Source organism: Pogona vitticeps, chromosome 4 (genome assembly GCF_051106095.1).
Source record: "Pogona vitticeps strain Pit_001003342236 chromosome 4, PviZW2.1, whole genome shotgun sequence".
Taxonomy (NCBI): Eukaryota; Metazoa; Chordata; class Lepidosauria; order Squamata; family Agamidae; genus Pogona; species Pogona vitticeps.
This window is the reverse complement of record NC_135786.1, coordinates 40,085,879-40,098,734: the sequence shown is the minus strand read 5'-3', so window position 1 is coordinate 40,098,734 and position 12,856 is coordinate 40,085,879. Positions and strand designations below refer to the sequence as shown.

At 42.0% G+C, this 12,856-nt stretch overlaps 1 protein-coding gene across 1 annotated transcript in view; it reads right to left on the bottom strand.

Annotated features, from left to right (window-relative positions):
• Positions 1-9,084, bottom strand: part of DENND2C (DENN domain containing 2C) — a 77,106-nt gene extending 68,022 nt beyond the window's left edge. The window contains exon 1 of the mRNA XM_020780559.3: positions 8,962-9,084. The gene's annotated coding sequence lies outside the window, so the exon portion shown is untranslated. The remainder of the gene's footprint in view (positions 1-8,961) is intronic.
• Between the last annotated feature and the right edge of the window lie 3,772 nt (positions 9,085-12,856).

The following is a 12,856-nucleotide window of genomic DNA, read 5'->3' as shown; positions in this document are numbered from 1 at the left end:
TTAAAAAGACAGGGCAAAGTGTGGGTCAATGCCCTCACCCATTTCATTGTAAATTCTTGAAGTATCTGAGAAGAGATTCTGTCAAGGTTGGTGAAATCTATTTCCCACCCACTTGAGAACAAATGAAAATAAAGGATAATCACTATATTGAGTCTAGTTCATGTGACTGAGGTAGGTTAGGGCTGTTCTCTACCTAGGCCTTATCCTACAACACTAATACTATGATTCCTTCTATCTGATAGTGGTCTCTTTCATTCTGCTTTTCCCTTCAGAACAACTAGGCCTCAAATCTGCTGCACTGTGGTAAATATAATAATTTTTTTAAATGAATTCAATTTTTAAAAACGCAGTTGTTTGGCTTTTACCATCCTTTGACCATGTACTTCATAAAGGAAACAGCTGTTGGCTTCTTTGTATGGGACGTTCGTTCATTTAGTCGTTCAGTCGTGTCCAACTCTTCGTGACTCCATGGACCAGAGCACACCAGGCCCTCCTATCCTGAACTGCCTCCCGGAGTTGTGTCAAATTCATGTTGGTTGCTTCGATGACACTGTCCAACCATCTCATCCTCTGTCGTCCCCTTCTCCTCTTGCCTTCACACTTTCCCAACATCAGAGTCTTTTCCAAGGAGTCTTCCCTTCTCATGAGATGGCCAAAGTATTGGAGCCTCAGCTTCAGGATCTGTCCTTCCAGTGAGCACTCGGGGTTTCTTTATGGTCCCGCTCTCACTTCCATACGTCATTACAGGAAAAACTATGGCTTTGACAATGCAGACTTTTGTTGGCAAGGTGATGTCTCTGCTTTTAAAGATGTTGTCAAGGTTTGTAATCGCTTTCCTCCCAAGAAGCAAGCGTCTTTTAATTTCATGGCTGCTGTCTCCATCTGCAGTGATCATGGAGCCCAAGAAAGTAAAATCTGTCACTGTCTCCATTTCTTCCCCTTCTATTTGCCAGGAGGTGATGGGACCAGTGGCCATGATCTTTGTTTTTTTTGATGTTGAGCTTCAGACCGTTTTTTGCACTCTCCTTTTTCACCCTCATTACAAGGTTCCTTAATTCCTCCTCACTTTCTGCCATCAGAGTGGTATCATCTGCATATCGGAGGTTGTTGATATTTCTTCCGGCAATCTTAATTCCGGTTTGGGATTCCTCCAGTCCAGCCTTTCGCATGATGTATTCTGCATATAAGTTAAATAAGCAGGGAGACAATATACAGCCTTGTCGTACTCCTTTCCCAATTTTGAACCAATCAGTTGTTCCGTATCCAGTTCTAACTGTTGTTTCCTGTCCCACGTATAGATTTCTCAGGAGATAGATAAGGTGGTCAGGTACTCCCATTTCTTTAAGGACTTACCATAGTTTGCTGTGGCCAAACACAGTCAAAGGCTTTTGCATAGTCAATGAAGCAGAAGGACGTAGATGTTTTTCTGGAACTCTCTGGCTTTCTCTATAATCCAGCGCATGTTAGCAATTTGGTCCCTAGTTCCTCTGCCCCTTCAAAATCCTGCTTGTATTTCTGGGAGTTCTTGGTCCACATACTGCTGAAGCCTACCTTGGAGGATTTTGAGCATAACCTTGCTAGCGTGCGAAATGAGTGCAATTGTACGGTAGTTGGAGCATTCTTTGGCACTGCCTTTCTTTGGGATTGGTATGTAGACTGATCTTTTCCAGTCCTCTGGCCAATGTTAAGTTTTCCAAACTTGCTGGCATATTGAATGTAGCACCCTAACAGCGTCATCTTTTAAGATTTTAAATAGTTCAGCTGGGATGCCATCACCTCCACTGGCCTTGTTGTTACACAACCTTTCTAAGGCCCACTTGATTGACTTCTCTCTCCAGGATGTCTGGCTCAAGGTCAGTAACCACATTATCTGGGTTGTCCAGGATATCTAGATCTTTCTGGTATAATTCCTCTGTGTATTCTTGCCACCTCTTCTTGATGTCTTCTGCTTCTGTTAGGTCCCTCCCATTTTTGTCCTTTATCATGTTCATTTTTGCATGAAATGTTCCTCGAATATCTCCAATTTTCCTGAACAGATCTCTGGTTTTTCCTTTTCTGTTATTTTCCTCTATTTCTTTGCATTGTTCATTTAAGAAGGCCCTCTTGTCTCTCCTTGCTATTCTTTGGAAGTCTGTGTTCAATTTTCTGTAATTTCCCCTATCTCCCTTGCATTTCATTTCCCTTCTCCTCTCTGCTATTTGTAAGGCCTTGTCGGACAGCCACTTTGCTTTCTTGCATTTCCTTTTCTTTGGGATGGTTTTTGTTGCTGCCTCCTGTACAATGTTACGAGCCTCTATCCAAAGTTCTTCAGGCACTCTGTCCACCAAATCGAGTTCCTTAAATCTTTTCTTCACTTCCACTGTGTATTAATAAGGGATTTGGTTTAGATTATACCTGAGTAGCCCAGTGGTTTTTCCTACTCTCTTCAGTTTAAGCTTGAATTTTGCTATGAGAAGCTGATGATCAGAGCCACAATCAGCTCCAGGTCTTGTTTTTGGTGCCTGCATTGAGCTTCTCCATCTTTGGCTGCAGAGAATATAATCTATCTGATTTCGGTATTGCCCATCTGGTAATTTCCATGTATAGTCTCTCCTCTTGTGCTGTTGGAAAATAGTGTTTGTGATGACCAGCTTGTTCTCTTGACAAAACTCTATTAGCCATTGCCCTGCTTCGTTCTGAACTCCCGGGCCAAACTTTCCTGTTGTTCCTTTTATCTCTTGACTCCCGACTTTAGCATTCCAATCCCTTAGAATGAGAAGGACATTTTTCTTTGGTGTCAGTTCTAGAATGTGTTGTAAATCTTCATAAAATTGATCAATTTCAGTCTCCTCAGCATTGGTGGTTGGTGCATAAACTTGGATGACTGTGATGTTGAAAGGTCTGCCTTGGATTCGTATTGACATTATTCTATCATTTTTGAGATTATATTCCGTTACAGCTTTTTCCACTCTTTTGTTGACTATGAGGGCTACTCCATTCCTTCTACGGGATTCTTGTCCACAATAGTAGATATGATAATCATCTGAATTGAATTCGCCCATTCCTGTCCATTTTAGTTCACTGATGCCCGGGATGTCAATGTTTATTCTTGCCATCTCCTGTTTGACCATCTCCAGCTTACCAAGGTTCATAGATCTTACATTCCAGGTTCCTATGCAGTATTTTTCTTTACAGCATCAGACTTTCCTTTCATTTCCAGGCACGTCCACAGCTGAGCATCCTTTCGGCTTTGGCCCAACCACTTCATTGGCTCTGGAGCTACTTGTACTTGTTCTCCGCTCTTCCTCAGTAGCATGTTGGACGCCTCCTGACCTGAGGGGCCCATTTTCCAGCGTCATATCTTTTAGCCTTTTGTTTCTGATCATGGGGCATTCTTGGCAAAGATATTGGAGTGGTTTGCCAGTTCCTACTCCAGGTGGATTGCGTTTAGTCAGAATTCTCCACTATGACCTGTCCGTCTTGGGTGTCCCTGCACGGCATAGCCCATAGCTTCCCTGAATTACTCAAGCCCATTCACCACGACAAGGCAGCAATCCGTGTATGTGACAGAGGGACTCTAAGCAGGTACATTACAAGAATAAATCAAATAGTTGACATGGTTGTTGTGGGTTTTTCAGGCTTTTTGGCTGTGTTCTGCAGGTTGTTCGTCCTAACGTTTCGCCAGTCTCTGAAGATGGCTGGCATCTTCAGAGAACAGCACTCTGTTGACACTTTAGCAAGAGCTTATTCAGTTGTTATATGTGGAGTCCACATGCATTGAAGGAAGCATGCTAGACTAAAAGCACTTTCAACACACAAAAGTAACCATCTGAAAAGTGGGAAGCTACCCAATTAAGGTAGTTTCTCCAAGTCAATCAGAACCTTGACTTTTTATACAGAGAGGTCACACAAATACAGCGGCCCCTCCCATTTCTTGAAAATGACAAAAGAAGGGTAGGGCTCACATGTTTCCCTCAGTGCAGTGTGAGCTCAGTGCATCTGGATAACAACTTTCCAGATAGTCCAGGGATACTACTGAAAGCAGGTTCTATTGACATTCTGCCGATACCTAAGTCAAAACTTCAACACATGCAGTTTCTCCCGAACTGCTGTACTCTTATTTTCAGATCTGAAGCCCAATCTGTGTTTAATAGCTGAACGACGGGCAGAAACTCAATATGTATGATTTCCCTCCCCCATATATTTCAAAATGGAGTGATAAATAAAACTATCCCCCCCCAGCCCACCCTATCACAGAAAATGTATGACTATGAACTCAGCTTACAAAATCAACTCGAATGCTAGTACTGGTTTTAATTCTCCATCTCCATTACTCAAGACTACAATGATGCAGAAATCTTATCAAACAGCAGAATTCCCTTTAACAAGCCGCTTTTCAGTCACTTCAGTGATTCACTGCAAAACATGCACATGCAACCAATCATATCTGGACACTGAAGAAGAGAGTAGTGGGGGTTTATGTATTTATTGAAAATATTTTTACCCTGCCTTTCTCCTTAAAAAGGACTCAAGGCAGCTTACATCATTAAAATACAATATTTACTAGCTAAAAACAGTAAGTATTCAAATATTTAAAAGATTCCAACAAATATCACACTAAAAATGGTAAACAAAATCAACACCAAACTATATTCAAAACAACAAGGCACAACACTCAATTAAAACCCCTCCCAGATAACCAATCCCAAATTTTGTCATAACCACCTCAGCCAATGGGAAAGTGTTCTTATCTTGTTAACGAAATCTAAAATGTTGTACTGGTTTTCAGAACACAATATTCCATGTGAGATCCAATAAACTGCAAAACAAACTAATTATGAGCTATTAATGTAGTAATATCAGTAAAAGTCCAATACGAGATTTAGGAGAAATTCTCCTTCCAGCATCCTCTGTGGATGACAACGAACAGTCCACCTATTAGAGAGACAAACCACTTACACAGGCATCATCCACACAACAGAGGTGGGATACTAACAAAGCTGTTATCAAAGCAGAAAACTCCTGTCAGATTCAACAGCAGTTTCGAACAATTGTATAATGCAGATTGTCAGTACACAGCAGAGATGTCCAATTCAGACAATACAGATCTCAGCATAGCTTACATTCTGACATATGTATGAGCTTCAGGGATCCTAATGTACTCCTCTGCCCTTCCCCTTCACCAAGGGGTGAAGGGGGAGGGCAAAGTATAGCACACTTGATCCAAATATAGCACACTTGATCCAAGAACAATAGATACTGGCTTTAAAAGAAGCCAGGATATAGAATCCACCTTTAAGCTCTGGCTTCATAATCAAGTTGGTTTGGAAGCCAGTACTACTAACCATATATCTGTAAGCCATAGCCTGACTTACCTTTCTTCAAACAAACTAGAATGAAATTAACCACAACATACTAATAAAAACTGGGGGTGAATGCCTCTCAACTTCTCCTGTTGTTGTTGCATGGAGGATGAGAAATGAAAGGGGATCAGGCAAGCCTATGAGAGGCTTGATTCATTCCCACTATGATACTGTACAAAATTGTACAAAATATGGACCTGGAAAGATACACTCAAACGTTTGCTATCCCAGCAACTCACTGGACAACCTAATATGTGCAAGGTTATAGAGCAAGTTCATTGAACAGCAGAGACTTGCACAAGTTATTACCTCTCAATCTTAGTTTGCAAATGTAGAAGTAACAGCAATATTGATCTACCTGTCAGCTGAAAAATAAACATTTACACACTGTTTCACCCACGTATAGCTTGATCCACTGTATGTTTAAAGAAGGAAGGCCCACTGACTCAATGGAACTTTTCAAATTACTTTAAATACTGCCGTATCACCATATATAAGATTATGTTTATAGCACAAGACAAATACAGAAGCACAAGAAAAAAGAAACAGACAAAACAAAAACCTGCATAATAAGTTTTTTTCTTACTGCCTGGGTAGCAGCAATATTGGCAGCAAATGAACCACTTTTGCAGAGGACATTCCACAAGCCTGCCCTCATACAGATAGGCTTCATAACCTGGATGGAAGAATGAAGCAGAAAAAGGCCTTTGCAGAACGTATTTGAGAATGGCAAGTTGATACGAGAATGGGTGTTTACTTACTCTCAAGGCTGCATTGTCTAGAAGGGCAGGGTAAAAATCTAATAAATAAATAAATAAATGACAGTCTTATTTGAGCCATTTACTGATGGTGAGCATTTCTGAGATACCTGATGTAACATTACTTCCTTCACACTGGATGTGAGACTGAACAACCATAACAGGTCAGAGAGAGAGAATTATTTTTGTGCAAATGCCACAATCCAAGCCATTTTAACGTCAACAAAATGAGAAACATTTCCTGCCACCTTTGCACCGCACCATTTTTAAAACAGCTAAAAACTTGTGGTAAAACACTGGCATCTACATTTTTAAAGCTAGAACACCTTCAGAATGTTTGCTGTAAAAAACCCAGAAAATAAGTGACTCTTCTGTTACATATGTGTTCCTTAACATGCAGAACAATATACATCTTTCTTAACATGGTAACATGAGAGCTGTTGTGGCTTACATTTGTCTTCTTTCAAATTATGAGCTGGCTTGACTGTTATGATCACCAGGGGAGGCCTTTCTTTCTGCCCCACGACCGTTACAGGTGTGTCTGATAGTGAATGGGGACACAGAAGAGAGCCTTCTCTGTTGCTACTCCCAGACTCTGGAACTCCCTCTCACAGGAGGCCAGGCTGGCCCCATCTTTGCTGTCCTTCTTACTTCCTATTTCCCAAAGGGATTAGATTGTTGGAGGAAAAGGACAAAGACTCTTGTGACACCTTAAAGACTAACCGATTGCATATGCTGGTGAGTCTTTAAGGTGTCACCAGACTCTCTCTTGATTCTCAACTCTTTGACAAGATCAACAGCCAACATAGATAATGTATATGGTAAATAATACTGTATATTACAGCGGAGAAAGCTGGAAGAGGGGAAAACAAGGAATTACTGTAATTCTTCTTTGGAATGACTGTGAGTTATTGTGTTCAAAATAAATATAAGGCTGTAACCTACAGGCCAGGCCACAGCTATTTCTATTGCAAATGGAATAATCTGAGAACTCAATAAAATTCTAGTTCTTCTCCCCTCCCACCCCCCAGCAGGCTGTGGTGGCATTATTCAAAAATCCTTATCCAACATTTTCCCTTTGTTTCTCTATTAGGAAAAGCACTATTGTCATTCTCTCCTAAATATAATAAGAGGTCACAGGACATCATTACTCCATTTCCTGATGTTGCTGTGAAACTGCTTCAAAACATTTCAAAGGGAAAATATCCACTGTTCAGATACTCTGATTCTCCTCCAATCTAAATCTTTTCAATTTCCAGCACAGATGTTACAGCAGAGAATGCTGTTCTCATCTTTACCCAGAAAGCTACCACCAACTTTGTTTCAAGCCAGGATGATAAATATTCCTCAGAGGATCCTAGCATTTGAGTCTCAAAGAGTGTTTTGGAGAATCTGAGCAGTCTCCAACATCAGCACACTACATTCCACTTACAAGGACAATTGTATCACAAACATGTCAAAACTTGGGTTCTTAAGACACCGAAGTATTATATTTCATTATCAATACAGATTTGGGACCTCAAAAACAGAAACAAGCAAAGGAGTTGTTTGACAACAGTAACAAATGGCAGTTAGCGAATCTCCATTCATTCAAGGTGATGTGCATTATCAGTAATTTGTAGTTCAGAGCTATACAGTATCAGAAGCACAGAAAACATTCCTAGTGCACCTTTTCCATTCAGCCTTTCTCCACTTGACATCAGGGTCCCACAACTATCTTTGCCAGAGGTGTAGATGGCGCTAGGATAAGTACCGCCCTCAGGTAGCCATGTATAAACCTCTGGGTTCAAAGATGCCACAAGCACACAATCCTCCAAATCATCCTTGATTATTAAACTAAGCCAGGGACATTCTCACCCATAGCATTTTCTTATCCACCATCAGATCTAGAGACCTCAGCTAATAATATTTCAAACGTAAGTTGTTTTACCTAATTATTATAATAAGAGCTAGATCAAAGGCCTAGATAGTTTAGCAGCCTGTTTCCCACAACAGCCAGTGAGATATTAATGGGAAGACCAGAAGCAGACACGAAGAAACTGCCCTCTTTCCCCATTCGCTTCCCAGAAACTCATCTTTTGAGGCATGTCAGTGATTCTGGATTTCGGAGCCCTTGTGACTGGCAGCCTTTGACAAGGTTATCTTGCACAGTCACCACCCCACCTTGGGGAGGCAAACCACTAGCATGAAGAAGTATCTCCTTTTCACAAATAATTGCCAGTAATCTTACCAGGCACACTATCTAAATGCAACGGGGTGGGGAGTAGGAAGAGGAACCGGCGCAGGAAAAAAAAGAAGCCCTGTCTAACCCTTAGCTCACGTACGTCCCAGCCCGTCCCAAAAGTTTATAGGAGACGTTTACGGGCCCTAAAAGTCGTCCCATCTTTGGAAAAGTCAGAAGTTGTGGGAAAGCCACTCTGCACACGCTCGCGCAACTTTCATGGCTTCATGTCCCACAGGAATGGCTCTTCATCTTCTCGAGTTTCATTGAAAGCTTACATTTTCAACTGGGGCAAAAAAATCCAGAGCAAAACCGGGAGCCTCCCTGCTCTCCAACCCTACCGGGCAGCAGCTTCTCCCCGTAAAAAAAGCCCTGGCGAGGAATTGGGGGGGGGGGGGCGGGCCCCCCTTCTCCGCCCTGCCTCAGCCCTCCGGACTCGCCTTCTCAGGCCTGAGCGTCTCCGAAGCGAGTGAGGCATCGGAGTCCAAAGCGGACTCCGCAACTCGGATCAGATGCCCCACCAGTCTGCCCGGGCAGAAGCGGCGAATCCGAACCCACCTAGGTACCCAACGTAAGTCCAGCCCAGCCCTCGAGCAGTGCAAGCCCTCTTCGCCCCCCCCAATACACACACACAACTCACCGGCTTGCATTACTGCTCCGCCGCCCCGATCCGGTTCGACTCTTGACTCCTTCTGCAGCTCGCTCGCAACTTTGCAAGTACAGTACAGACCAAACTCGCTCTCCGGAGTTGACACACTTGGGCAGGGCCCCATTGGATGGAGCCGCCGTCGCTCCGGGGTGAAGCTCCACCCCTCACCGAGCTTATGTGGAGCTCCGCCTTCCATACTGCTTGGGGTACAATGTGGGCTTTACTGAACCTTGTTTGGTTGAAAGGTTGGGTGTTTTCACGCTGTCAGTCTTCACTGTCCTTAGTACACTGTTCCAGCTCGATTAAAGGGCGAGCTCCGTGGTCATTCCACGTTGGAGAACTGCAGGGTCCTGATCCTATAGAATACAAGTTTCAATGAAATTTTCCAATTCTAACCTATACGTGCAAATTTGGAAATATTTAGAAAGATTTCGTTAAACCCTATAAAGCCATGCAAACCCATTAAGGTCTCATTCTTACCTTTTCAAATAAAATAAATTATTTACTTAATATGTGTCCTGTCCTATATTACACCAAATCTGCTGTTCCTCAGGAACTGAACATCAATATTTTGCCTGATACGCTTGCACAGACTTAAGATGGCAACCTCTTCTAAAACTGAAAATTAATTGTCAATGGTGTACCTAAAAATGCAACCAAGGGGCGAGGGGGTGGGTGGGACAGAGTGACTACCCCATGAACCCTATTCCTGTTCCTCATTCACAAAATGAGTAGTTTTGCAGAAAAGTGAAACTTTTAAAAATGGAACACTAATTCAAGGGAAAGCTGTGGATTTTTCCTCTGCTTAGTTTCCTTATTCCTATCCAGGTTCAAAATGTAAACAACTCCTCTTCCACTTAGCTGTTCATGGCAATAAAGCCCAGCAGGGAAAAACTTCCATTGGCACCAATGGAACCTGAGGGGCCTAGATATTATCAGACAGTTAGATATTTTTGAGTATACTGATATGTGAGCATTTTTTATTTGTTATTTAGTCGTTGAGTCCGACTCTTCGTGACCCCATGGACCAGAGCACGCCAGGCCCTCCTGTCTTCCACTGCCTCCCGGAGTTTGGTCAGATTCATGTTGGTCACTTCAGTGACACTGTCCAACCATCTCATCCTCTGTCGTCCCCTTCTCTTGCCTTCACACTTTCCCAACATCAGGGGCTTTTCCAGGGAGTCTTCTCATGAGACAGCATTTTTATAATAGTGATCAAACTACAATGGAGTGAAGAGGGACCTGCCCTCTTACCTTTATAGACCCTATTACTGATTTTACAAGGCCACTGCAGATCCTATTATTGGACTGCACTGTTTCCTGTCACCAAAATAATACAAAGCACTGAAGAACAAGAATGGGAAAAGAGCGGACCCTCTTTTTGCATGCTGGCAAAAGGAAAAGGAGGAGGGCAACTTAGAAAAGAGTGTGCCACCATTTTTATCTTCTTTTTTACCATTCCTCTTCACCAACAACACCCTCCAGATTTTGTTGAACAGCAGCCCGCAAGAGCCCTAGCCACCATAGCCAAGAGCGAGGAATATTGGGGCTTGCAATCTGACACAGCATGGAGAGTACTACATCACGCCCATTTCTGCAGCTAGGGATTTCCCTTGCCTCTCTTAAACTATGCACACTCTGCGTGCTGCATTTGGCTTTCATGCACTTGTGACTTCCAGCTAAAGGTGTGAATTGATTCTGCTGAGAAGCCTGGTTGGTATTTGAGGTATGTGGCAATATGAATGTTCTACCTGGTGTACACTGTGATGGTCCTTTTATATATGCCAGTTCTTGGACATGCATTCATGAATACAACACAGGATATTTCCAGCCACAAACCAAGTATGTACAGCATATGTCATACCACGGTTAAACTAAAACAGATATTTCCCAAACAGATATTTTTGGCTGAGTTTGCAGAGTTTGCTCTAAAATATCACAAGTTGCTGGAAGGATTTCTGGAGGCTCCGGATCAAAACACAATTTGTATTTTACAAAATCAGTTCAGTGGTACTATAGATAAATAAGGAAGGGGCTCAGGCAAATAGCATTCTAGGTTTTCCTTTTAAAAACAACTAGGCCTTTCAATCAGTATCACAATGTCTGAGGAAAAATATCTATGAATCCTACAGATACTTAAAGCATCATCTCATTCAGAATGCACTGGAGCAATTACTATGGCATTTCCATATTTTCCATAATTATGGCATTTCAAAAGTGATAACAATAGGTGGACATATTGCATGTGTTGCCAAAGCTACAATTGTTTAAGCAACACTGCCACTGACAGATACAGATTGCAGTCCTCTTCTCCACACCCATAGGTGACATGTTTTGCAAACTCATCCACTGCTCACTCATCCTCAGGTGATGCAGTGGCACCTACAGACACCAGCCAGTAGGGATCTAGTGCTTCAACCTTGGATGCCTGCTTACCTGTGAGAGAGGCAGGTTCTGTATGACTGATAAGTCTTTTATATGCTTTCATATACTCAGAATAGAACTATTAGGTAAAGAGAGATACATTATTATTTCACTTTGTGCTAGAGTCAGCAAATGGGAAAAACAATTAGAAGCAAATGGCTGCAAGCTGTTCTTAACACTTGGATGTTGTGGTACCAGGATGGCTGTTTAGAATAAGGATGTAAGATGTCACAACATAATGCAAAGCATGTGACTAGTCTGCAGAGTCTTATTTCTCTGAAGTAATGATGGCCCTGGCTTATCTCCAAGTTGTTTTGCAAAACAATGAGTCACAAAAGCAGACCTGTAAAGGTGTAGGCAGTTTCAGCCCTGGGAAAGGGCTGTTCTCCTTCACAAACTAAATTTCAGGGCTGAGGAAAGTTGTTGCTTTTGTACATTAGAAACAATGTGCCATCTTTTTTTTTTTTTTAGACAACAACCCAGTCATCAGACTTCTTGTATCAGATGAATTTTGGTTTTACCTGCAGAGAAACACAATAAACCATTTGTCTCTGAGGTGTCCCTTCACTTCAGATCTCTTTGTTTGGTCCTTTCTAAAGAACAGTTTAGAAATATAGAATGGTTTTATCTTGTCTTTTTAATTGGATCAGAAAGTACCCTGTCTATGAGTTAGTCCAATAAAGTGACCTAGCCAAGTTCTGGCATCCTAACTATCCAAACAATAACATTTGACTCATGAACAGAACTGGGATTTGACATGATGTTCCTCAACGTTGGTGACAATTTCCTTTTTCTGCCTTTTTCATTCAGTTGATCCCATCTCGGGCTTGAAAAACTTCTTTAAAAATTTGAGTGTATGGACAGTTGTCAGTTCGTTTGCCTGCCCGAACACATGTGAAAAATGTGGCTACTAGTTGTGCCTTCAACACACTGTAAATCCACAATGAATGCTATTTTGAACCTTCTGCCTTCAATCTCTTAACTACAGTGCGCTCCCCCCCTTATTTTCTTCCTTCTTCCTACCCCTCCTCCCTTTTTTGGTTTGGGCTACACTTTGAGAGGGAAGATTTTCTTTAATTACATAGGAAGCTCATCGTGGCCAAGCTTTGAAAACAAAACTCTTGTGGGTGGAGGATGAAATGCTTCTCTTTCCATGCGTCAAAATGTCTGCCTGGAATCTTCCTGCTTTGTTGCCTTCAGTCACTGAGAGAGTTTAGAATGTCTCCTTTTGGAATGAATGAATATAAAGATCAATGACATTAATAAGTTACTAATCACATTAGCAGCTTTCTACTGCCAGTTTCTGGTTTCTGATTACATAATTGTGAGTTGCTCATTTATGGCTACAGTTACATTCAGCACCAGCAGAATCTAACCTAGATGTTGTTCCAAGTCCTCCATACAGAGCACGTTACCATAGTCTTTCGAGATTGAAGGATGCCTAATCTAATCTAATCTAATC